Below are 26,673 nucleotides of genomic sequence, written 5' to 3'. Positions count from 1 at the left end.
GCAAATCGATAACGTCCTTGTCCTACGACCACACCATCTGGCGCCAACCGAGGCATGTTTCAAGCGCTGACACCAGGGACATATTTTCGACCGGGGGCTCCGTGTCGTGGGAGCAGCCTTTCGAAACAGATAAATCAGAGTTGATGATCCGCATGATTTTATTACCTGGCGCGCCGCGATGAAGAAAATGAATGATGATTCGATGCATCCGTATATGCCAGTTGCGTTTGCTGCATAATGGCATTCGATGTTAATTTTCACCCTGAACTCTGTCGCGGCGTTATACCAACTACTACTATTGCCGCAGTAGCCTGATTGGTTGATTCAAGTGACGTCGATTACACTGGGGAACAACAAAAAAAAAGATTTTATTTTTTGGCATAAAGTTTAATAACAGTTTCAGCACACGAAACAGCTGTGATTGCCAATTGTATGATTGGTTCAGTTGAATTGACTCCAGTTATAAAAATAAACACACAATGGAAAATGTAGGAGGTAAAATTACTCTACACTTTTCTCGGTAATATCAAAATTTGATAATGGGATGAAATTCCCATTAAGAAACTTATTTATTTATTTGTAAATTGTTGCTAATTATAATTATTAATATATAATTATTTATTTTATGAATCATTACTAGGCAATATATCTCTTGATGTTGAATTTTGTAGTATAACTAAGCGAAATGCGTTTAATGTGAATACATTGGAAATATGAGTTCCTCACGTAGTAAGTGTTTCAATTACCCAAATGTTTTTTTGCTATATATGTGGAATATATTGTCTACCATCACAGAGAAGAAATATCACGGATATAGTGAGATATTTGTGTCAGGCTTATTTTGCCAAAAATCTGGGACAACAGAATAAAAAATGGGTCCCACATATAGTTTGCAAAACTTGTTTGGAATCACTTCGTTATTGGGGCCAAGGCGTACGAAAGGGGCTCAAATTTGGAGTGCCCATGACATGGAGTGAACCAAAAAATCATGTTAATGATTGCTATTTTTGTGCTGTGAATGTTAAAGGCATGAATAGATTCAAAAAGCGTAATTGGGTGTACGCTAATGTAGAGTCAGCAAAGCCGCCAATACAGCACAGTGAAAATTTATCTTTACCAGTATGTACCTTTTCGCAAAATATCGACGATGACGTTGAGATATCAGATGAAAGTGCTAGTGACAATAAAAACGAAAGTAATAAAAGTGGACGATAAAAGTTTGGCCCCCCAAGGGAAAATATTACAGTGGGAAAAGCTAATATCATTCATGAACCGCTGATAGATAGCGACAAAATCATCCTTCCGCCACTGCATATTAAACTTGGGTTGATAAAACAGTTTGTCAAGGCCTTAGATACAAGTGGTGATTGTTTAAAATATATATGCCACACTTTTCCAGGACTAAGTATTGAAAAATTGAAGGCAGGAATCTTTGACGGACCACCACAAATTTGTACACTCATAAATGATGCCAATTTTACAACTTACATGTCTTACATCGAATCTGAGGCCTGGCTGAGCTTTGTGTCCGTCGTCAAAAACTTTTTGGGGAATTACAGAGGAGAAAACTACCGCGATATAGTTGGTAACATGTTGAAAAATTTTGAGAAATTGGGAGGTAATATGAGTGTGATGATACATTTTCTACATAGCGACATTGACAGATTCCCTGAGAACCTTGGTGATTTTAGTGAAGACAGAGAGAAAGGTTCCATCAGAGTATAAGGATAATGGAAGAAAGGTACCAGGGACGGTGGCCGACCACTGTTGGAGCTTACAAAGGGATTGTCCTAAAAAGCAATACAGCACAGGAAATCGTATAGAAAACGTTTCACATAGTTTGTTACTTCATTGTGTACATATTTTCGTAATTATTATGATCATAGGCCTATATAAATTTATTTTTATAATAATGATTGTAATCACAAAAATAAATATTAAATTGTTGTTGGAAGTTCATTTATATGTATGTCTTATGTTTCCGCCATTTTGGTTTAGTTGCATTTATTTCATAAATTAGAGCCAATTCAGGAAATATATTATTATCTCATTATTCAGCAGCATGAAATCGCCCTAAATTAGCTCTCAAACACTGTGCCGCAATTTCACTGTTCCCCAGTGTTATCTGTAGGCCGTGGCAAAATTTGGCGAATTTGTCCATCACTGTATTAATTTACTTTCTTTATGCCATGTAAGAATCAGGAATGGAAACAAAGAGCAGTTGTTCTACAGTAAAACTTCTGCTACAGTCCCAGTAAAGCAATTTCATGCCTTAAGATTTAGTTTACATGAACAGTGGCGTGCTTGAGGAGGATTGGTGGGAGGGCGTAACCCCTCCTTGGCCCAGGATTCTTAAGAACAGCATGTCAAAGGCAGGAAAAGATGACAGAATGAGGACTGACTACCAAAACAAGTGTACGTAAAGCTTTAGACGAAAGCATTAACTTTTAACATTTCTGCTAGCATAAATTCTTCCAAATATCTTCTAGCAGAAAGTACTTTACACGCAAGCATCGCGTGTAACTTTTCGGCTAGCTTTTGCGATTACAATGCATAACATATACAGCATGAAAGGCACGTCGAGTTACACCATCTATGCTGAGTGCACTGTGTTTACATTTGAAACAACTAAAATATTCTTCCATACGTGTACAGTAAACCCTGTAAATTACGGGTATTTAAACAATGCCATTGCTTTTGTATCTAATAACGTTTTATACGAAACGTTATTCCTCTCGGTTGAAAAGTTATGGGCTTTTAAAAATGTGAAGTGATACATTGTTTACGCCTCACGCGGCCGCCATGACACCTGCACTCGTGACCTAGAGGTCGTTTCTGATTGGTTATGCTACGAAAAATGCTACGGAAATAGGACGGGTTGTATCCTTCAGAAATGCCATGAAATATGCAATGGAATTTGAAAAGCCATAAGATTTTTCGCTTTACACGGTAGCATTTTGGTCATGGCACAAATGTTAAGAAAAATGCTAAGAAAAATGCTTTCGTCTAAAGCGGGCCTAACCCTCCCCACTTTCAAAAATCTTGGGGACGCCACTGTGCACGAATATTTATTGTTCCAGGTTCGAGCTCTGGTCTTCGAGTATCTATCTAAGCATCAATCTATCATTTTCATTTCCTCATCTATCCTTATCTTCATGACTAGCCAGAAGTGGAGAAAAGTGACGTAACATAACTAATATTACAAATTCTATACGACTTTTAGTTGACTAAATTGGGTTAATTTACGTAGCTTTTTACCACTTTTAGGTAATCGCGAGATGAAGATGAGCAATGATATGATAAAAATTGATGCAGGTTTAATTGATTGATTAATTAGGTTTTTGCTTCGCTTTTCTGCCACTTGTGGTTAATCGTGACGAATAGGATGGCTGATGATACAATGGAATTGATTAAGGGACGATGACAAAGAATACCCACGCCGAGGCCGGAATTCGAGCTCGGGTTCCCTGATGTAGCGCGCTGTGCTCCGACACGGTATTCTATCTCTGACACTGAAGTACGTCAAAAAGTCATCTTTGTAAGAGTTTAGTATTTTCCACAGAAATAACATATTTTTGGAAGGAAAATAACATGTTTCTCTCCTGCTCCCCCCAAAGCAGGCAATTGTCAGGTCAAGGAATTAGCAGCATCTCTAGCAGCTAGTGGCGATTGGGTGCCAAAACAGGGATAGTAATAAGCGGTCAAAGTGCGGGGGCACAAATTGGGGGTCTGCTGCCCCACCACGCCCTCCCTAATCGACGCCACTGCTAGCAACAATGTCCTATATATAATAATTCCCACTTAGCAATAAATAAATAAGATTAAAGTAAATAAATGAAACTGATCAATATGTAGCCTACTCTTACATCAACCGTTGGAAACATTAAAAAGCTGTATGGACTGTGCCTGACGGTCAAACGTGAGAGTGTGAAAGATTAAATCAACATTTACATAAAGTTCAGTGCTCGAAATCGATTATTATTAGGACTTGTCATAAGAATGTAGACAGGCTCTCATGCATAATTAATGAAAATGAAGTTCAATGTTACAATATTTTTCAGCAACAGGTTCTTGGCCTTTAATAACAATAGCATTTGTGTTGCAGTGGTGCAATTTCAAATCTTAAGGGAAATTCCATTGTAACGGGTGTGACACTCAGACAATTTACATTCATTCTATAATTATTGTCTTAGCTCCTCAATTTTCAGCTACAGAAAGTACATTTATTGTAATTGTGACTGGTGCGACACTTTTGAGACTTTACTCAAGACCTTTCTCAGTCTTTCAGAAAACTCTGCGAAATATATGGGTTTACTGAAACAATTTCATTTTATTTTCATAAAGCAAACTTTACTCGACATTTAGATGCTTTTTAGTTTCTAAAAATATTACTACATCGTTTTTTAATTAACATTTTTGGCTTGTGATGAGTGTGACAAATTTTGTGACGGGTGTGAGACCATGCACATTATTTACTTTGTAGGATTATGGAACAATGCAAAGGTTATGAAAATTGTCATAAATACGTTCTTCAAACTAAGGTTGTTTCAGAAATGAAGTAGGATACTTCAGAGCTTAAGATATGCAGGGTGTTTCATAAGTAATAGCGCAAACTGACACAGGTGGGAAGTACACGATAATAGAAGCAAAAAAGTCTCAGTAAACATGGGTCTACAAACGAGCCGTTTTCGAGGTAATCGCGAATATGTGATTACAAGCCGCCACTGACTTCATTGTTGGTAAACGTCGTCCTAGTTGGTAAAATGCTAACAATACAGTAAGAAAAGTCATTGGAGATCTCATTGCTTTTATTGAACATTCTACTTACTTTAACAAACGTTAGTATGTTATGTGTTATAATTACTGTACACTCGTACCTATTAAAGGAGGTGTTCAAAGTGTCGTCCGCGCAAGGAGTAAAGCACTCGGTGTTTACAAAATGCAATCAGCGACGGCTTCTAACCACACATTGGCACACATTATTAGCATTTTACCAACTAGGACGACGTTTACAAACAATGAAGTCGGTGGTGGCTCGTAATAACATATTCGCGATTATCTCGAAAACGGCTCGTTTGCAGACCCATGTTTACTGGGACTTTTTTGCTTATATTATCGTGTACTTTCACCTGTGTCACTTTGCGCTATTAATTTTCCAGACACCCTGATGAAACAATCAATGATATAATTATAACGAAATTAGAATTAATGAAACTAAATTAAGTGAATACACCACACATAAAATCCAACTTCTACTAAAAAAATGAATAGGTTTGAAACAAAATGTTATTTAAAAGCCATGAATCTAATACTTGTACTAACAATTCCAAATGCTGCATAGTTTTCCCTTTAATTTCATACAAAAGAAGTGATACTTTGTATAAAAATAAACTTATTTGTCCACTTGCACATGAAATGGCTTTTTAGGAATATTTCTCACAGGCAATGAATGCACAATGCTCATTCAGTAAATAAAACCGCTTGGTTGTAGGAAAATGGAAGTAAAATTCATTAATGTCTTACGAGTAAGCTTAGAATGAGTATACTTCATAGTTGATCGAACATATAGTGTCATATGTCAATATTTTGGATTGATCTGCTAGTGTAATATGCTGTGAAGTTGGGGAACTTTTTTAGAATACCACATGAGACTTGTTTGTCATGATCCCAATTCATCGCATCTATTAAGTTCGAAAAGCACTTTGGCTAATACAGATACAAAAAATATAACGTACGAATTTACGTTCAAGTACAGGGTGTCCCACGAACGGCGCAACTGGGAATTAAGAGTGGCGTTACTTTGTAACCGAAACATGTACATACATAAGTCATACACCAAATGTTAGCCCTGTCCAAGTAGATATTTTTAAACATAGAAACAACAAACGGGGTGCAGTGTTGTTCATGCAGTGTTGCCAAATGTAAGTGAAAGTGTAAATTTATTTTTCCACAAAGCATGGAAAATTGCATGTCAAACATTCGTACGGAAATTTGGACGTCAATTTCCACCTTGGGTAGGTGGACTATTTCGCCATCTATAGTTCAGAGAAGAAAACCGATCGTTTTCGCGTATAGCCAATCCTGAAATGCCTCGCAAAGGCGTAACGGCCCAAATGGGTGTTTAAAAAAATTATGAGGTACAGTGGCAACACTGTTGATGTTTGAAGGCAACAAAAGGTGTGTTTAGTGATGGTCTATGACATGGAAATACTGGAAATAGGAAAAAAATAAAATAAAAATTATGGTGAAAAAAGTGTTACTTACCTACTCCTGGCAACCATGCAATGCGCGTAACAGGCAGTGTAGCTTTACAAAAGATGTTGAAAATGACAGCCATTTTCCCTGAGGCATTCATCAACACGTTTTATCATGTTGGAAGCAACTTTATGCAAGGTTGATTGGTTTATATTGTTAATGGCTGTGCAAATGTTTATTTTTAGATCATCAAGTGTTATTGGGTTATTAATGTAAACTGTTTGTTTCAAATAACCCTACAGAAAAAAAAACGGAAACGTCAGATCCGGGGAGCGGCTGGGCCATAAGTTTTTGCTTATAATGTGATCGCCAAAAAACTCTGCCAACATGTCTAAAGTTTCATTAGACGTGTGACATGTTGCGGAGTCTTGTTGAAACCAACAATCACGTTCATCACGTTCCAACAGAGAAATAAACTGTGTGATAAGGTCACGATAAACTATTCCGTCAACTGTTGTGTTGAAAAAGAATGGACCGATTGTTTTTCTCCGCGAAATCGCGCACCACACACCGATCTTTTGTGGATGAAGTGATTGTTCATGTATGGTTGCCACGAGTAGGTAAGTAACACTTTTTTCACCATAATTTTCATTTTCTTTTTTCCTGTTTCCAGTATTTCCATGTCATAGACCATCACTAAACACACCTTTTGTTGCCTTCAAACATCAACAGTGTTGCCACTGTACCTCATATATTTTTTTAAACACCCATTTGGACCGGTACGCTTTTACGAGGCATTTCAGGATTGGCTATACGCGAAAACGATCAGTTTTCTTCTCCGAACTATAGATGGCGAAATAGTCCACCTACCCAAGGTGGAAATTGACGTCCAAATTTCCGTACGAATGTTTGACATGCAATTTTCCATGCTTCGTGGAAAAATAAATTTACACTTTCACTTACATTTGGCAACACTGCATGAACAACACTGCACCCCGTTTGTTGTTTCTATGTTTAAAAATATCTACTTGGACAGGGCTAACATTTGGTGTATGACTTATGTATGTACAGGTTTCGGTTACAAAGTAACGCCACTCTTAATTCCCAGTTGCGCCGTTCGTGGGACACCCTGTATAAAAGAGCTCACATTAATTCGAAAAATCTTCATTCATGAAGTTATAAGCTGCTTTACAAGTTTTGTTAACTAGTTAGCTTGACTAGTTAGATAAAACTAAAGAATTAGTAGTTATAACACAATACATAATACTATAAACATTACTGAAGCAATTGATTTCATGATTACAAAATTATAGTATAGAGAAATTGTCTACTTAGATCCTTGAAAATTAATTCAACGTATCATCTGTATCAACCTGATCCAAACATCTTTCTTAATTAATTATCTATTAACAAGTTAGCATCATTAATCAGTATGTTACAAAGTAGTTGTCCAAAGTGATTTTAATCTTTCTTGGTTCACTGCTGCCATCTCTCGTTACTTCTTGTAAATACAAAAATTTCGAGTTGGGTTCACTCTGTAACCGCTCCATGTCCGATGGGAACTTATCAGAAATTTACAATCGATAATACCGAGGTACATTAGCTATATGTTCGTGTACTCTTGAACTAACTGGTCAATGGGGTAAATTTATAATATAATAAACTAATATATGATAGGTCTATTGGCATAACAAATTGTGTCTTTGTATTGACACATGAATAATCGATATATATATCGATTCGTTCTATTATTACTTCGGATAGATAAATGGACTAGCAACTAAGATATTATTATTGGATCATTGAAGAAAGTAACACCAGGAAGAAGGATGTAGCTTAAGCTAAGCATGAATGAATAGAGGCTAAATGTATGGAATGTAAATAATCTCTGATATACGGGACAATGAATCTTATAATCCCGTGATTTCGGCACGGCACAAAGGAAGCGGGATACCCTACAATTAAATAATTAAAACAGGCCTTAAAAATTCTCTGATTTATATTCTTCTTTTGGCAAACAGAGCCAGATAATTGTGAAAATCAGCAGCAGAAGCCAAGATTCTTTTTCAGGATAGGATGTAAGCTGCAAAAATTTCAGCATATTTTTCATATTCCCCCCCCCCCTGATTTTAGTAAGTGTAAAACTTTAAATTTACATATGTACAGTCACTGGCATATCTGGCATGTAATGATCCCATTGACCAGTGCTGCATCTACAAGCCGCAAAACCCGTAGTGCGGGGCGGGGGGCGGGGGCGGAGACAAATAAACCTTTAGGGGGGGCCTCAGCCATTTACATAGTAGAGGGTTCGTATTTCCATATGTAAAAATAAACTTAGTTACTCAGGGGTACAGAAACTAATACAATATATACAGGTAAATGTGAATCAAAGGTAAGGAAATGTCTTATTTAACGTTATAACCAATACTGACTATCATGCTATAGGTCACGGGTTCGACCCCGGCCGGTTCAAATCCGGGAAGTTTTCTGACGTTGGAAGCGGCCTCGGCGACCACCCAGCGTCGAATGACATGGGTACTTGGGGGAGACTCTGGGGGGTAAGGGCGGTCAGGGGCGTGATGCTGATCACATGAACCCCACTCACGACCGGATCAATAAAGTGTGGGGCGTTACCCCCCTATATGCCTTCATGGCGTGGTGCTAAGCACAGGGGAGCACTTTACTTTTTTTTTTACCTTTACGTCATAACCAATATATTGATATATATGGTGTATTAAGCAAATTAGTAGTGGTAGAGGAAGATACGATCAACATGATGAAATCAGGTTAGAATTTCAGGAGAAATGCAGTGATGAAGGTATCTTCAAATTATCTTTAATCAGGAGAAAGTTATGACTGCATGATTGTTACAAATGTATCATTTTCTAGGTGTGAGAATACAGTGTCCTATATATATATAGAACATCACCACGGTCGCAGAAACCGGGGGGGGGGGGGCAGAGGCCCGGGCCCCTCTAGTTCTCGTTTGCCCCCTCTCCTATAAGGGGGCCCAATGTATAACTTTCAACATATTACATAACTTTTGCACACAGAAACTTCGCACACAACAGGTGGGAAATGATGCAGTATTCTGCTCTGAAATGGACAATATGCCACTGTTTTATATAATCAGGATTACTATTGTTTTACATCTACTTGTAAACATGTGTGTGCTACTTCATACTGCATTTCTGAGGCTCAAAGTTGCAGTGTTACATATTTATACCCGTCCGGATTTAGTAGAGCCAAATCCTTATTTCTGATTCCATAAATGTGGATATTTGTTTCATAAAGAGTTGGATTTGTGTAGAGAGAAATTAATTGAAGTTACTTCTCAATGACAAATGTATATTGCAAAATCATGTAGCAATTAAAACTAAGAGAAAACTGTTATTTTGATACCAACCTACAATATTCGCATTCTTTGACATTAAGGCATTGAAAAAACAAGGCTATTATTTATCGTGGTTAAAACCGTAAATATACAACACGGTCTTGTTTTTATTGGCCGAAGGTGGAGAGTAGTGCGATCAGGGTAGAAAGTTGAGGCGGGGGGTGACAGGATAGACAGTTGAGGTGCCAAAAGCAACCTCACCTGAATTACAATTTTATCTTGGGTCTTCCTTTTTTGTGTAGAAATGTTTGAAGATATTGTACTGCTATAAACAATTGTAGGAATAAGTATTTTAAACCGAATATGATAACCAAATTCTCAGTCAAAAGTTACATATAAAGTACATATTATGTTGTATAATCACAGTAGTACAGTTAATTTTTTATCCAGCTAATAAAGTTCGTTGTAATACCTTGATATAGGTATATGCTTCGTTGTCAAAGCTCCACCCCGGAAACGGAAAGAAATTAGTATTTATGCTTACTTAACTTTTGGCTCTCACAAATCTCTGAAGGAAACAGCGCCTTCCAATTTAAAAATTTTGAGTTGAATTCAATATGGCTGCCGTCTGCTTGGAATAGGTTACCCTAAGCCTAACTTGTTCCTACCATGACCAATTCTATCCAGCCTAACTCCTTTACTTTTTGTATGGGACTTTTGAATCACCCTGTAGGCACTTGTATGTAACCTTGTCAACATGAGATCAAGAATTACACACGCACACACATACATTATATATATAATATGTATGTATGTATAATGCGTGTGTGTATGTGCGAGGGTAGATAGGTAGGGGTCTTTGGTAAAATTTGGTGGGGGGGGCAAAATTTGTAGATCCGGCGCTGCCATTGACTCTCAATGGGGTCGTTACAGCCCAGATGTTTCCGTGAGTGTGCAATGTACAGTTCAGAATGTAATCCAATGACGCTGATTCAGAGATCATTCTTCATTTTGTTTAGTTTCGTTTCAATTTTTGAACATGCCACTGCACAATCCAATGCGTATAAATAGAGTAATGGGAAATTTGACTGAAATATTGATATTTGAACCGTATTTTAGTTTTGGGAATAACACATTGCAAAGGTACACTAAAGATGGCGCATTAATTAGATTTAGAAATAATTGCGTTCAAATAATGAGTTCAGAATGTAAGAAATTGAACTGAAACTAGTTTGTTTCGTAGCAAAACTGAAGCTTTTTACTAGTTCAATCTTAAACAATGACCATGAAAAGTAACAAGCTATATTTCGGGTCACGACATGAATTCTTGAGGTTAGATTTTTTTTTCATTCCTATTTTGTATCGCTTTCTACCACCTTTGTTTAATCAGATTACGTGTCTTACTAGTGTTCTGATGTGCAGTAATTTAAAAATGTGAAGGCCAAGGATTTGAAACCCGGAATCTTTTCTCTTGCAAATTTGAGAGTTGACCCTTCAACGACACTGCCACTTACAACCTATGCAAGATGGTGCCAGCCCATAACATTCTATTTTACATCTACTTGACTAAGTTAATCGCAAATGTTGTGATGAGTTACGAAATAGATTATGGCGTACGTGGCGGAGTACACACACACATTGATTTACTGATATGGTTTATTTTACTTCGATTTTCTTCAACTTTTGGCTAATTGCGAAGATGAGCATGGGTTGTGATATGATGAAATGGATGAAGGGATACTTACAAAGAACACATGTCCAGGAAGGGATTTGAATTCGGCACCCCTGGAGTCCTAACGCGATGTGCTAACCACTTCATAAAGGTCGACGCAGCAGAGATAGAGTCCCGTGATTTGAATTGAGGTGAGGACTCAAAGGATTGCTTTTGTACCACAGTCAATGAGGAACCTGACCTCCTCGATGGCGCAGTGGCAGCGTAGTCGCCTTGTAATCAAGGGGTCCCAAGTTTGATGCCCGGTGGAGGCACATAATGGTTCGGATCCCACTTTAAACTCTAGGTTCAGTCCCAATTAGCCTTACTGTGCATAAAGTGGACTTAAAACACCAACTTAACCAATCAATGAGGAATCTCTGTTTCAAAATTGCTAATTGATATAATATAATAGACAAGACATCAATTTCTCAAATGATTGAGATCAAAAGTGTTTAAATAAAAATTCACATTCAGCATTAAAAATTATCTCAGTGTAAGTTAGTGTGAAAGTGAATATTTAATCCAAGCAACCGTTCATTAATCAAAGGATTTCTCACTGACAATTCGAACAATGTAAACGATATTTTGCAAATGATTTAAGTAATCAGTTCAAAGTATATAACAATGCAAGTCTCTCCAATATCAAATAGTTTTTCTCGTAGGTACGTCTTTTTTCCATTGTACAATTATCTTTATTATAGTGTAAGGTTTTTACAAGCATTTGCAACCATTTATGTGCTTGTAGAAACCGTAAACTACAAGATAAATATCAAATACTGTTATAGGTAGCTTTACGAAAGAATATCTACTTCAATATTTATAGTTTCAATCACAGTATAGTTAAGAAATAACATTATTATTATGCTATTTTTCAACTACGAGTTTGTCGTTTTGATTGTATAAATACTAAACCGAGATTCAAGCTGCATTTGATACGATTAATCAGTATATCAGTTTATTGGGTACGATTTTTTAACGTATTCATAATGAGGATAATTTATACCCTAATGAATTAGCATTTGAATCCAAAGACATTACATAAAATTATACAGCAACATCGATATACTAATGTTTTATTAAAATTATTATCTTATAGACATCTTAACCATAAATATATTTTTATGGGATACGTATTGGTCAATTGGCAAGTCAGTTTTTGACTCCCATTGATACACAAACGAACATATCGATCGAGATAATAGGTATCACATTGTACCAGAATTTGACGTTCTTTCAGTTCACGAAATTATAGCTTTGAGTATACAGCAGTTTCCGAGAAATCGATAGATATCGAATAGTTCGATTCTTGACAAGAACAGAGAAATCGACGGAAAAGTGTTATAGGATTAAGTTCATACTTTATATATCATTCAGTACACTAAATAACAACTTTGTAGCTTCACTGTCTTCTGACATATCGAAAGTTAAAAATATATCGATTGTTCATTTTCGATTTTTTTATTGTCATACGCTGACATTACAATCAAGATCATTTGCAACGTGTTAGGTTAGTATTAGGTAGATGTTTCTGTCCATCAAGTTTTATACTTCTATCTTTAGCAGTTTCTGAGAAATCAATGGGTATCAATTGGTATCAATTGTTGACTAGAGCAAGCAAATGGAAGGCTCGATGGAACAGAGGATAATGTAGGAAATTCGGAATTCTTTCAAGCCACCAAGTTTCATGTTTATAGACTGAATGGTTTCGGAAATATCGCAAATCAAAATGTGGCGACTGTTGACTTTCAATTATTTGAACCCCCTCCCCAGACTGATGGAGAAGCCAATCAAAATGTATGTCATATAAACTAGCATTAACTCGGACTTCCTTTATAGAATCGATTAGATTTTCACAATTTCTAGTTCTCGAGATATCGACACGTGACTTCTAATCGATTGTTACTCCTTACGGCCAAACTGATCAAGCTTTCTTGTCTCTTTAACTATTAGAACACTAAAGAATGTAAAGAGATTTTTCAATAAACGTACGTACTGAAAACTACAGGAAAAGTAATGAAACTATATTTATATTACAGAGGTCTTAAGGCTCCTGCTGGATGAAGCGATCACAATGGCATATTCGAACCTGGATCAGTTGGCTTTATAGCACATTAAACTAACCACAGGATTTTCAAGAAAGACAGACATTGTATGTGTAAATAGATGGAAGAATATAACAGTGAGACGATATAGAGCGAGACAACTTCTCTGATAACTCTATGAAATTCTACGCACGCCACTGTTGCAATTATTGAACAACGGAGAAGGATTCTACGTGTGAAACCTGACAAAATTCCTGTAAAAAATAAATTAAGTATGTGTATAAAAATTTTTCCAATACTAAAATTATCTCAGAAGACTTGTCAAAATAAGATTAGAAACCGTAAAAAGAAGGTTGTACACGATGAAATGCACTGCTAAGGAGATAACAGTAGTCACTATAGTACTACACCACAATAGAAAATTTTATTACAAATGTTAAAAGTAGCAAAATAAATTATTAAATAGAAATTAATCTATTGTGAGGTTCGCTAACAAGACAAGATATAAAAATATTCACAGCAGTGACACCTATTGGTCACTTTTTCTCGTTCTCATTGCCTTGGTACAAGTACTATTTTTTAGCAGTATATATCCAATAAATATTTCATAATAAATATGGGTTCTTCCTGAAAGAGTTAATGATGTTTAAAACATTGTATACCTATGTCTTATCGAGGATTTGAACCTCAAATTTTTGGCTTTCTGGCGAAGGCTGGATAAAACTGAATTCTGTGGCAATACAAGTCGAGATTTACCTATACAGAGTGTGAAAAACGACGTTACAAAATAAAGGTCTCTCCCCCCCCCCTACACTATTTCCTTTGTATGGTCGCTGTCTGGCACTAGCACAGCTACTGTGCTCTCTCTTCTTGTCAGTAGTAATTACATAAGGCTGAAACTTAATAAAGACACGTCTTAAAAAACGTTTTGACAACTTTTTGACGGCTCACCCGGTATTCACGTTAATACACTTGGCTATCGTGTTATTTTGTTAACTACAGATGACCATCTTTACCTTATAAGCTGCTGAGGCAAGTTGTTACTTGCCATGTTAGATAAAACCACTCGCAGAGAAGCTGAAAAGAGGAAACAGCGAACCAGCACGAAATCGCTGCAGGTCTAGAGATGAACGTTGAACACAGTTGTCGGAAGGGGCGAAAACTGAATGCATTTCACTGTCAAACGTTAAAAAAAGTACGTTACACTTGACACTGCTTTGATTTCACTCTGTCGTGGTGCATAGGGGGGCGTTTTGGGGTTCTCACCGAATCGTTTCATCACTGAGGGGGCGGGGGTGGAAGGGGGGCGAGCCCGGAAAGAACCACACTACACACCGATCGAAGCCGATCTCAGGGTGCCCGTGCAAAGCATCGAACTGGACTCACCTAGGTTCTTATCCAGTGGCGGCGTCTGCCCCGAACCTCACTTTCTTCTCTCCCCGCGGGTCTTAGGGCCCCCGGGCATGTCCTCACAGGAGCACATCCTCACACACTGCACTGCGATGCGAGCGAACTTGGCGGGAACATCGCACTAACGCAAGGCGCCGAGTCCGGTTATTTTTAGCGCAGCGCCGCTCTGCGGCGAAAGTCGGAAGCTGGAGGCGCTCGGTTCTCCAGCGAAGGACCAGCGAGTCTTCTGCCAGAGCGTGTGAAAGGATGACACGGGAAACGTCATTGTTGCGAGCCGAAGGTGCAGGTCGGTTTCCAAGACTGGCATTAACAACCGTTCTGTCTGCATTGAGCGTTCAGAAAGTTGCTCTACACGGCCACGACGTGGAAATATCGTGCTGTATTCATTCAACGGACTTGATCACGGAATTCATTCATTTGCATTGTTTCTTGATAGTCAAGATTGTATGCCTTTGCAAGGGCACTCGCAGGGGGGGAGAGTAAGATTTCATTCTTCCCTTTCAGCCATAGAAACTTTATTATTATTATTATTAAGAAAGTGTGGTGCCCTAACTCCACACCCCCCTATACGCCTCCATGGCATGGTGCAAAGTACAGGGGAAAACTTTACTTTTACTTTACTTTATTATTGCTACTACTACTACTTTACAAATAAAAAAAGATTCAAATTGAGTTGAGAATACTTTGCCGTTGTATACAGGTTCAGCTTCGAGTCTATAATTTAGATAGAAACTGGCTTCATTTCCATAAACACTGTCGTTTTGTACTTATTCACAATGCACGGGTATCAACAGACTGATTGATTGATTTGGTGTTTTAAGTCCACTTGTTGCACAGCAAGATTAATCGTGACTGGACCTACAGCTTAAAGCGGGATTCGAACCACTATGTGCCTCCACCGGGTATCGAACCCGGGACCCCTTGATTACAAGGCGGCGACGTAACCGCTGCGCCATCGGGGAGGCCTGGATATCAACACTTAATCTACTGTCCTTTATGGTACTCCTAATGTATGTTTTTACAAGCCAAAGTGTACTGTAAAAAAAAAATAATTCACATTGACGGGAAGTGAACTTTCAACGTCAGGTCCCAACTTCGAGAAATGATTTCCCGACTTCGCGTAATCCCCAAGGATTTCCAAAAATACCTTAATTATTATTGTATGCACTTAGTCTAAAATTTCTTGATATTAACCATTTCTCTTCCAGAAGTGCAAAAGCAAGCACTTGAAGGGGAAATACGTAGTGTGTATAATTTGGAGGTAAATCATCACAGAAAACAAAGTGGGTGATAGGGGAACACTTGCTCCCTGAGATATATATATGGGAAAAGTTAATGTAATTCGAATAATCAAATTATAGTGATATTTGATAACAGTTACGGGAAGTAAGACAACAGAATGTGTTGCAGAGATCGGTAGCACTGGACGCTAGTGTACAGAGTTACGCGTATCAACCAGAACAACATTTACGAAAGCACTTGTGGAAGATGGTGAGGTGATTTCATATTTGAGCGCATTCCTGAAATTTAGAACTTGACCAAGACATTTGGAGGGTAAATCATCCTCGTACTGATTTGAAGGTCAATCGGTACAATATCAGTTTCATCTTCTGAAGCTTTAAAAAGTTCGGAACAGTTGACACAAATATATATATATATATATATATATATATATATCCATGTCCTCAAATCTGGTTTTCAGTTTAGTAATTTACCTTCGTTCTTTAGCATAAAGGAAAGAATTCGTGCATTGGGAGAGATGTTTATACTGCATAGGATGTAGCGTGTTACAGATTTTATTGTTTTCGAACAGAAATAATACATGTCAGTGACATCAGCATCAGAAGCAGAAAAATGTGTATTTACATATTTTTTCTTAATTTGCTTTAATCAAACGGTTCCAATATTTTAGACTGACGTTGTATGTATGGCGCCAAAAATCATGCAAGCAACTTTAAGCGAGTTTTTTTTAAATAAAAAAAATATATCTAAATAAGAAAATCTGATTTAAATTTAAAAAATCGTCAAAATATATTTTCTTAATAAAAATTATGATATATATATATATATATATATATATATATATATGATTTGTGTGTGTGTGTGTGTGTTTTGTGTGTATGAGCACGTGCGGGCGGGCGTACGCGCATGCTCAGAAGCGGATCCATATTTTTTTTCTAGAGGGGAACAGAATATGCTATGAGCATAGTAACACTGGGAATAAAATGTAGCTACTAATTGTTAGATATATTGAAAACAGCCTATACATAATATCCAAATCCAGACAATACAGGATTGTGTTTTAGGTACGCGTTTGTGCTCAGAGAAAATAATCGGTGTAGATTTAATTTGATTGATATTACTTCGCTTCTTTTCCACTTTCGGCTAATCGCGAAGATGATGATGAGTGATGCTATTATGAAATTGATGAACGAACACAAACAAAGAACACCCATGCTAAGGTCGGAATTCGAACCCAGGGCTCCTGACATCGTAGCGCCCTGTGATAACCACTCAGCCAAGAAGGCCGGCGGATTAACCTATCTGTGCATAAAGTGAACTTTAAAAGAAAAACTTAAACCCGGGACTCCTTGATTACAAAGCGACAACGTTTCCATGACACCATGAAGACGATTCCCTTTACGCTTTATTAAAGCACATAACACATACCATTATACAACTACATTCTTGAGTATATTTTTAAAATTGCCTATAGCCTAATATTTAATTTGAAGAATATATTTGTTTTCTCGGAACATTAAGGCATACAGGGTGTATGATAAGTAATAGCGCAAACTGACACAGTTTACACGATAATAGATGCAAAAATGTCTCACTAAACATGGGTCTGCAAAAGAGCCGTTTTCGAGATAATTGCGAATGTGTGGTTACAAGCCGTCACTGACTTCATTGTTTGTAAACGTCGTCCTAGTTGGTAAAATGCTAATAATGTGTGGTTAGAAGCCGTCATTGATTGCATTTTGTAAACACCGAGTGCTTTACTCCTTGCGCGTTCCGAGGTTTGATCTTTGTTTACAAAACAGAACTTTTCCGAGAGGTGACGTTGTATGGATACAATCAGTACACAGTCTAATCGTACTGTGAGAGTGACGTCAGTTGTACTGTACTGCGTAGTGAAAATGGAACCTTACAGCAACAAAGAGTACATTTTACCAACTGGGACGACGTTTACAAACAATTAAGTCAGTGGCGGCTTGTAACCACACATTCGGAATTATCTCAAAAAACGGCTCGTTTGCAGACGCATGTTTGATGAGACTTTTTTGCTTCTAAATATTATCGTATACCTTCAACTGTGTCAGTTTGCGCTATTACTTATGATACACCCTGTATTTCTACCAAATCAATCACAGACTAATAATCCAATTGCTAATGCAAATATTTGCGTGTACATTAAGATAGTATCTTCTATAAAAATGTTATGTGATTTTGTAAGTATTATGTAGCTAACTTTTGTAAGAAATTCTTCCTTGCGAATCTATCACAGAACTCTAATCATCATTCATCCCTCATTCAATCATCTGATTTAAAAGGCAAATTGTTCAATTAAACACAACAATGCTGACGTAGTCATTGTTGATAAATTCAGCAGTATCTATGTAATTACAATCAAATGCCATCTCTGGAGCGGTGCGTAATTGCAAGTATATATATTCTTAAAATTTAAATTGTTTATGATGATTTACTTTTAATAGTTGCAAGAAAAGGCGACACCCTGTTTTACTGATGCTTAGGATTCTGGATTTACTAGGAGAACGATGTTTATATCGTGGAAAAGTAAAATCATTTAGACTTATAAAGAGTAAGACCATGCCTATGTGCAGAAAGGTTGTACTTGTGCTTGATGTTTTGCTTTGAACATTTTATAACTTCAAGTACAGCTTTTTTGCCCTACCACACACGCATAAAAGGTACAAGTATAATGTTAATATTAAAATAATAATCTAATCTATAATTGTAAGGGCTTTTCGCGGCCCTTGCTTTAAATTGACAAATACTAATAGAATGAGAATTTGCATGCTGTACATGCAATAATGAAAAATGCACGACACTAAACAGCAAAAAACAAACAACGCATCACTGCTTTGAAGTTGATTATTACACTTTGGATGTGTGCATCGCTACCGAATATGTAGGAGCATATTATTGCAATACGCGGTATAATAAAATATGAAAAGGCTAGGAATAATTTGGAAAATAGGATTAGTATTTAAATTGCCAATTGAAAGCAAGGGCCTCAGGGCCGTTACCTTTCCAAAGATTTTCTAAATTCATGTTCAGCTATGTAGGCGACTACATTTATAAGTAAATTATAATTTATTAGTTCAAATTAAACATCTAGTCAGTATATTTTAGACAATATATACATACATTTTTTAAAATATGCGTAGTTTCTTACTAATTGCTTATAAATAATTGAACGTAAATTTGTTTATAATAAACAATGAATGCATGCAGGTGACTACATTTTAATTGTAAATCTGAATTTCAATAAAAAATAATAAAAGCACTGCCATCTATTGGGAATCTTGTAATTTCCTTTGAGAGCATTGAAAATATTAAGGTGGTTTCATTGATATCTTTAATAAATGGTTATTAGATGAGAACACAATACGTCATGACCATTCGAGAGAGATCATTATTTATAGAAATACAACTTCGAGCTAGTCCAAAAAAATATTTAAAAAAAACTCCTTACATAAAAGGAAGAAATACGAAAACGTAATGAACTAAGATAGTAGAATGTTTTGCTCAGAAACAAAAAAAGACCAAATTATAATAGTCTTGAAAATGATACCGTTGAATCTGATTTATACGTATGTCAAAGTGAAGAGAAAATAATTTGTATAACTGATAATTACTTACAAATGAGATTTAGGTAGCATGTCATATCATTATTAAAATACTGTAATTGTATCTATTTTCAGGAACAAGATACATGTAATGCAATTTTTTTTTTCTGTGGTAAATTAACGAATCTAAAAGTTTGATTCTTAAATACATTACATTTCCAACTTTATTAGTGAACACTCTGATGCTAAAACACTATAGTTTTACTGCACAATTTTTTTAAAAATCGACTAAAATAGCATTCCTTTCAATAAGACTGTGCAAGGGGTGATACGTACAAAACCTGGCAGGTTTCAAAGCAAAGCAGGAAAGAGAAGCAGCGAATTCCTACGGGGATACTTGATTTGCAGAGACCTGACTCCGATGTCACGTGCATCTTGCGGTTAACGGAAACTTGAGTGTACGTTCAAAAATGTAGTGCAATTTTTTTCCAAATATTTGGGGAGCAAAAATACAATCTTGCCCCTCCTCTGTGATTATTCACATCAGGCAATACTAATAGCACTTGCGGGTAGAGGCGGAAGAACCAAGGGAGGATCTTTGGTTTCTTGGCCATTTAGATTTATTTAAAGTTTACTGTTTATTTTAAACGTCATGTTCAGGGCTGATGGCTTAGTTTTAGACTTCAGAAAGAGGTAACACCATTATTATTATTATTATTATTATTTATTATTTGAAGTAGGGTTACACTTAAGCTTACGGTATTTTTACACGGATTATCTTAGTATAGAAACAGCTTTTTGCCCTACATGGATTAATTTGTTAAGCTATACAATTCTGCTAACTGTTTATAAATGTATAAATATGGAAAAATATAAGTGTGCCTATATAATTGAAACACAAGGAATAAAAATACATAAGGAATAAAAATACACAAGGAATAAAAATTAAGTAAGTATATTTATTCTTATGTTCACGTGTGATATGTATTTTTTTACTCGTACATTAATACATTCAAGCCTGTATTTTTATACTATTAAACGTATTATTATATTTATTAATAATAACTTAATAATAATCAGCGGTGAACGATGATACTCGGCGAAGTACACAGACTCCTCTCAGGTACAGTGGGATCCATGAGTATTACCCTGCAAATTGTCCATCACCATGTTCGCTCACTTTATTTGACCTAATAAGAGCTTCAAGAATTAAAAGAAAACTCAAAACAAACTGTTGACAACTTCTGCACCAGCATACATAAAATCCATCGCTTAAAAACACATAGGATGTAAGAGAAATATTAATGATAATAGTCATGGACAATTTGCACGGTAATACTCATGGATCCCACTGTACAGGGATAGTGTTAGGCAAAGACAATATTTATTTATTTATTTATTTATTGCGTCTTGTTTATCATGGCGAAGTTAAGGCTTTGTAGCCTTTTCTACCACTTAACCATGTTTACAACAACATTTAAACCATTACATAGAAAGGTAAATTTTAAAATATAAAAAGAGAAATATAAAATTACAAAGAAAAAATTACAGAAAAAAATGATAAGAAAAAAATATATATGGGAATAAAATCCTAACCTATACACACGAACATACAACAAAACACACACATACACACACACACGCAATCAGATATTCATGACAGTAGTCAGGGATTTGAAATATTAAGGTGAATAAGGATTTTCAGTGTTGTTCTGCGCTTAACTGTATGCAATTTATCACTAAAATATAATGTGCTAACTATTTGTGCCCAATAAAAAATGTTTTAATTGCGTCTTAAAGACATATACTGAAGATGAGTTTCGGATTTCGAGGGGCAGTGAGTTCCAAAGACGAGAAGTAGAAACGGTGAATATTCACAGCACAGAGAAATAAAACCACATTGCTGCAGGTTTTATTCTTTATTTATGGCAATTATAATGCGAATATACTTCAGACGAAGGCGAGGATTTCGCTTTGTCGATGAATTGACCCAACTAAAAACGCATAAACTCAATGCGTGGCTATCGGCATGCCTATGATCACATAGACCTAGCTTGCGCCCCGAACTACCACACCAAGATATATGCAATAATTACTGAGCCAATATTTGCTCTTTAGCCTTTTATTTCCAAATTAATCCTTAGGCTAGCTTTATTATTTAACGTAGAATGGTTGCGGTATTGTGCATAGCATCAATGCATGGCTATCGGCGTACCAATGATCACATAGGCCTAGCTTGCGCCCCGAACTACCATACATGTATGCAAAACACCGAGGAGTTATTTTTAAGTTTAAAAGCTTCGTCGATCCGTGGCGAAAGTGTGTTATTTCTTACGCGATATCCTCGCTTTTATACTATTTCGAGAACTCAGATTCAAGTACAGATGAATCATTCACTATTTAGAAAAAGATGCTACCAACAAAACTGACATCTATGCATGTTTAGAAATACAAATTCGTATAGTGCACTCTTTCAAACAAAGATACATTAAATTGCCCATAATGTAGCATAAAATACAATAAACAAAAGATATACATTACAAACAAGGTGCATTATTACGTATAATAACAAAGAAACTATGCTTTCTTTCAGAAAAATAAATACATTAGTGACATATTTTCTACTGGTGACGTCACATAAAAATATGGATCATATCAACATACAGCACCGAGCCATGAAGGCACATTTAAGGGATGTGAGGGTAGTGCCCACACATTCTCGATCTAGGACATTTTGGAGATGGTGTGATCAGCACCACGCTCCGGACGCCTCCCCGGGTTGCCCCCAGGTACCCATTGATTTTAGGCTCGATGGGCCCTGGAGCCGCTTTATGCGGGGACAAGGCTGGAAAAATTCCTACCTTAGATCACCCCGGAAATCGAACCTAGGTCTCCACGTGGCAGTCAGACGCCCTACCGTCTCGAATTTTTTCTACCTCCAACTTTTTACCTAGAAGGGTCAAGCTTCACCTGCTCCCCCTGGTTCGGAGTCCTTGCATCCGAATAATATAGTTGTAGATGAAAAAGAATAGATTTAAAGTTTAGCTGATCTCTGCCCCCTTCCCATCGGGGTACGCTGGTTTTATTGTTTCACATAGATCGCACCTTCACGTACAGAACCTAGTAGATTCTAAGAAACACTGGAAACCGAAGGTAATAATAAATTATAAATTAATAATTAGGATTCGTTCAGTCGATAGCACTGCCTCCTAACGGTGCGTTCGAAATGCAAACTCTTCGGCCATTAGGGTGGTGTGAAACATTCAGTTATCGGGGTCAAGTTGAGCCGTATTTCAGTCCATCTCTTTAAAAAAATAACATATCCATGGCTCATTGAACAAAACGACTGTATCAATGTTTTGTTTTTTTCTCTGCGTCTCTTTTCTTTTCTCCATTTCGGAAGGAAATCGTTCTCAAATTTATCTTTCCCAGTCCTCCATCTGGGAGAATTTCGTTGGGGTAGGAATGCTTGATCTGGGTGGGGCAGGCACCGGAGGGATGAAGTGGGTGTGTCCTTGTGGCGCCGCGTGGTGGCGTGTAGCAGAACAACTTATCACTGGACTCTAGGCAACACGATACAGTTGCAGCAAACGGTCTCGTGGGTGGGGAAATTTTCCTTCTCGACGCTCGTCACAGTCAACACCTTTTTCTCTCGGCGGCGAGAGGTGGAAGTTTATGCTCTCCCTTTCATTACAGCTTTCACCTCTTGGACAGCGAACTGTGATTGTGCCACCTGCTCGTTTTCGTTTTGCTTCCACGATTTTTAACATTTAAAAGGGGATGGTCGGGTTCCTCGGTGGTGCTGTAGTAGCGTCATCGCCTTGTAATCAAGGGGTCCCGGGTTCGATGGAGGCACATAGTGGTTCGGATCTCACTTTAAACTGTAGGTCTAGTCCCGATTAGCCTTACTGTGCACAAAGTGGACTTAAAGCACCAAATCAATCAATCAAACAATTCTAGGACAGTAATTTGTGGTCCTATCCTTGAACACACTTGATATCAGGCGCGGAGGGGGGTAACAGGGGAAATCGCCCCTCCCAACTGCCATGCTTTTGGGTATATAATTATGCCTAATGCATTTGAAGGCTCAAATTCCGTCTTTTATCACTAGAACCCCCCGGATTTGTATGTATATTCTATTCCTTTCTAGATACATACCTTGAACAGGAAAATGTCAACGAATTATAAACTTACATGATTTTGCATAAGTTTCATGTTACATATTTTTACATATTTTACATGTTTACTAATTTAATTTACATAAAACAACATATTTCGGTAATTTTTTCCTATCTTGATCATTTTCCTAGATTTTAGATCTCTGAAACACGATGATGAAAATTTGTAGCTCATGTGATGTCATACTTTCTAATCAATGAGATGCTTAGTGCTAACGGTCACCTAAAATTGACTGCCAAGTCGAATGACAGGCTGAGAAAGAAAACGGAACTGTTATTTATCGAAATATGCTGGAGTTCCCCCCTCCTACTTCTGATTACATATTTTCGATTCGTTTTTAAATTTAAGCAAAGCACCTAGAAACTTGGCATCGGTGGACAAGAAAGCTACTTTCCTGTACGTAGCGAGTTACACAATATGTTGCCTTGTTCAGAAAGTACAAAAGCATATATGTATTTCTATTCGTTTGTTCTTTCTGTAGACACTTCTTTTAGAAGCTCTGTTACATATTTTCATATTCTACAATAACTTGGGAATTGATGTCTTAAATATATACACGTTGCTGCGCTTTTTTGAGTTTATAAATTTGATACAAATTTTAATTTGAAATTTAATTTTAATGTCCTTAAAATTATGTTGAATATGTTCAAATAAAATAAATATCTATCAGAATTCTTGAAATTGCTTGGATACTCGTATATTATTAATTTTACATATTCTTTGATACTGATAAACTAAGTATGCTGACCAAGGCAGACCTTGCTAGAAGGTTGAAACGTTACGTTTAGTTTATGTTTTTAATAAAGTAATTTACTGCCTTGGTCAGCATACTTAGTATTTCATAATCATGGAAACAAGGCTTAATGGTGTTATCTTTGATACTTCATATTTAGCTATATATCCTTTTGATAATACATATTTACGTACATATCTTATCAATTATTGTTATGTACATATTTTGTACTTTGATATTACATAAAAATCCGGGGTGTATTTATTACCAAGTTTAAAAGTATCATGGATATTTCTTAAACTTTTGATTTAAGTACACTTTATAAGCTCATAATAGGGTAATCGGAATTTAATATACAGTTTACATTTGGGTCCAAATCACTGTGCAATATAACGCAAAGGGGAATCGAACCTGACCCCTTCAGGGAATATCTGATCGTTCAGTTTACACTGGCAATGGGAGGAATTATAAAAATCGACATCGAATAATAGGAATGTATTCTATCTCTGGACCCCTTATTTGCAAAACAATACGCTAATCTCTACAATAGGGAAGTCCGTTTGGTTTCTGTTTACAGTAGGATATATTGTTTGCATAAAACAGTGCAAGCAAGCGTAGGTTAGAACTGATTCTCGGTGAGGAGAGGTACCTGACTGAAATTCGCCTCTCCCAACTGTTGGTTGAGTTGGTGTTTAAAGTCCATTTTATGCACAGTATGGCTAATCGGGACTGGACCTACAGGAGAGGTGCCCATCCTCCCCAAGGCCAATGCGCATCCCCCAAAATCATATAATGTGTTCCCCCAAATGATACGATTCGCGCCCTCAAACCATATCGTAATCCCCACAAAGTATTTAATTACGACAGCGCGTCTGCCGAAAGGAACATTTTTCTTAGCTTTACTGAAGCTTTACTTTCTCGCAACATATTATTGCGACCCAAGCGAACAATGAAATTTTTACATCCATCCCTTTGCAGGCTTTCAAGAATATAATTTATTGGTGTGTCAACACTTTCTTAGGATCCCAAGTTATTTACTCTTTTCCAGCTTTTCTTTTGCAACATTCGGGGTCGAAAATATATGGATACCATATCGCTAAATACAGCCTGCAAAATTTAATGTTCGAACTCTCTCTATCCACTACAGAAATCTCTCGACAATCTAAGATTTAACACTTTATCAAGAGCTTCCAATCCCCTCCTTTAAATTTAATACTCAATCCGACCACCAAAATTTCGATTACAATTTTAGTCTTACTGTTGATATTGAACAGTGGATATTACCTTAATTTGATGCTCAATCCCCCCCCCCCGTCGATAATAACCATAAACACTTTCTTTTCTTCATCTAATGGATTAAATATGGTGCATTTAAGGTGTAAAGGTTTTACATAGCCTATATTTTGGAAAAAAATGTAAATGTTCAATTTTATATTATTTGAAGCGAAAAAATCCCCCCAAAATTATTGATGGCGCAGCCTACGGCACAATCCTCCCCTGTGGCCACCTCTGACCCGAAATCCGGATCAGTATGTCCCTCAACCAGGTATCGAACTCAGAACCCCTTGATTACAAGGCGAAGACGCTACCACTGCGCCAACGGGGAGACCCAACTGTACCTTTGTATCCACCACTGCTTGAGATAAGGTTTTTTCCCCGTTACTGGACCTGTTCACCCGCTACGTTCTACAAACATAATGTCCTTGGTGGTATGTCATTTTTCGCTGAATATGCGTGTTCTTCGCAACTCTGGCACACGCAGTATCACAACAGGACGTCACAGATACGATCAAATGCTACGTTAGGCTGCTAGCATTCAGGCGGCAAAACGGACTTTTTTGAACGTTCGTAGTGCCGAAAGGACGTACCAACGTTAAAAATATTACCGAAAAAGTTGTTTATTTTTATGTCTTCTATACGTCTCTGTGGTCCAGGGTCTTCACTTTAATGACACCCTGTATCGTCGATGTTTTCACGAACTGGCGAATATGTCAACTCCCCTGCATCACGAACCGGCGAATGTGCAAAATTTGACAATTTGAGTTTTTGACGCTGCATATGTTGGAACAACTTGTACTTTGCTCTCACAAAGTTTCAAGTTTCTATTAAATATTGCTTAGGAGATAAAGATGGACAACGTTTTGACGAATATGAAAACTAGTATTGTGATAATTTCACGAACCGACGAATATGAAATTCGCCGCTTCGTGGAGAAAAACATGATATTATTTTACAATCCATTCAGAATGTGT

General features: G+C 36.9%; 1 protein-coding gene across 2 annotated transcripts in view; it reads right to left on the bottom strand.

Annotated features, from left to right (window-relative positions):
* The window catches only part of LOC146003849 (inactive dipeptidyl peptidase 10), a 601,005-nt gene extending 586,200 nt beyond the window's left edge, over window positions 1–14,805 (bottom strand). Inside the window, exon 1 of one of the 2 annotated variants that reach the window (XM_083142311.1) lies at window positions 14,672–14,805. The gene's annotated coding sequence lies outside the window, so the exon portion shown is untranslated. Of the gene's footprint in view, window positions 1–14,301 lie in introns of both variants that reach the window. The other variant, XM_083142312.1, reaches the window with a different exon arrangement.
* Window positions 14,806–26,673: the final 11,868 nt, after the last annotated feature.

Source organism: Lepisma saccharinum, chromosome 20 (genome assembly GCF_977018435.1).
Source record: "Lepisma saccharinum chromosome 20, izLepSacc3.1, whole genome shotgun sequence".
NCBI classification, from domain to species: Eukaryota; Metazoa; Arthropoda; class Insecta; order Zygentoma; family Lepismatidae; genus Lepisma; species Lepisma saccharinum.
Note: the sequence above shows the minus strand (reverse complement) of the source record. Positions and strands in the feature narration are given on the sequence as shown.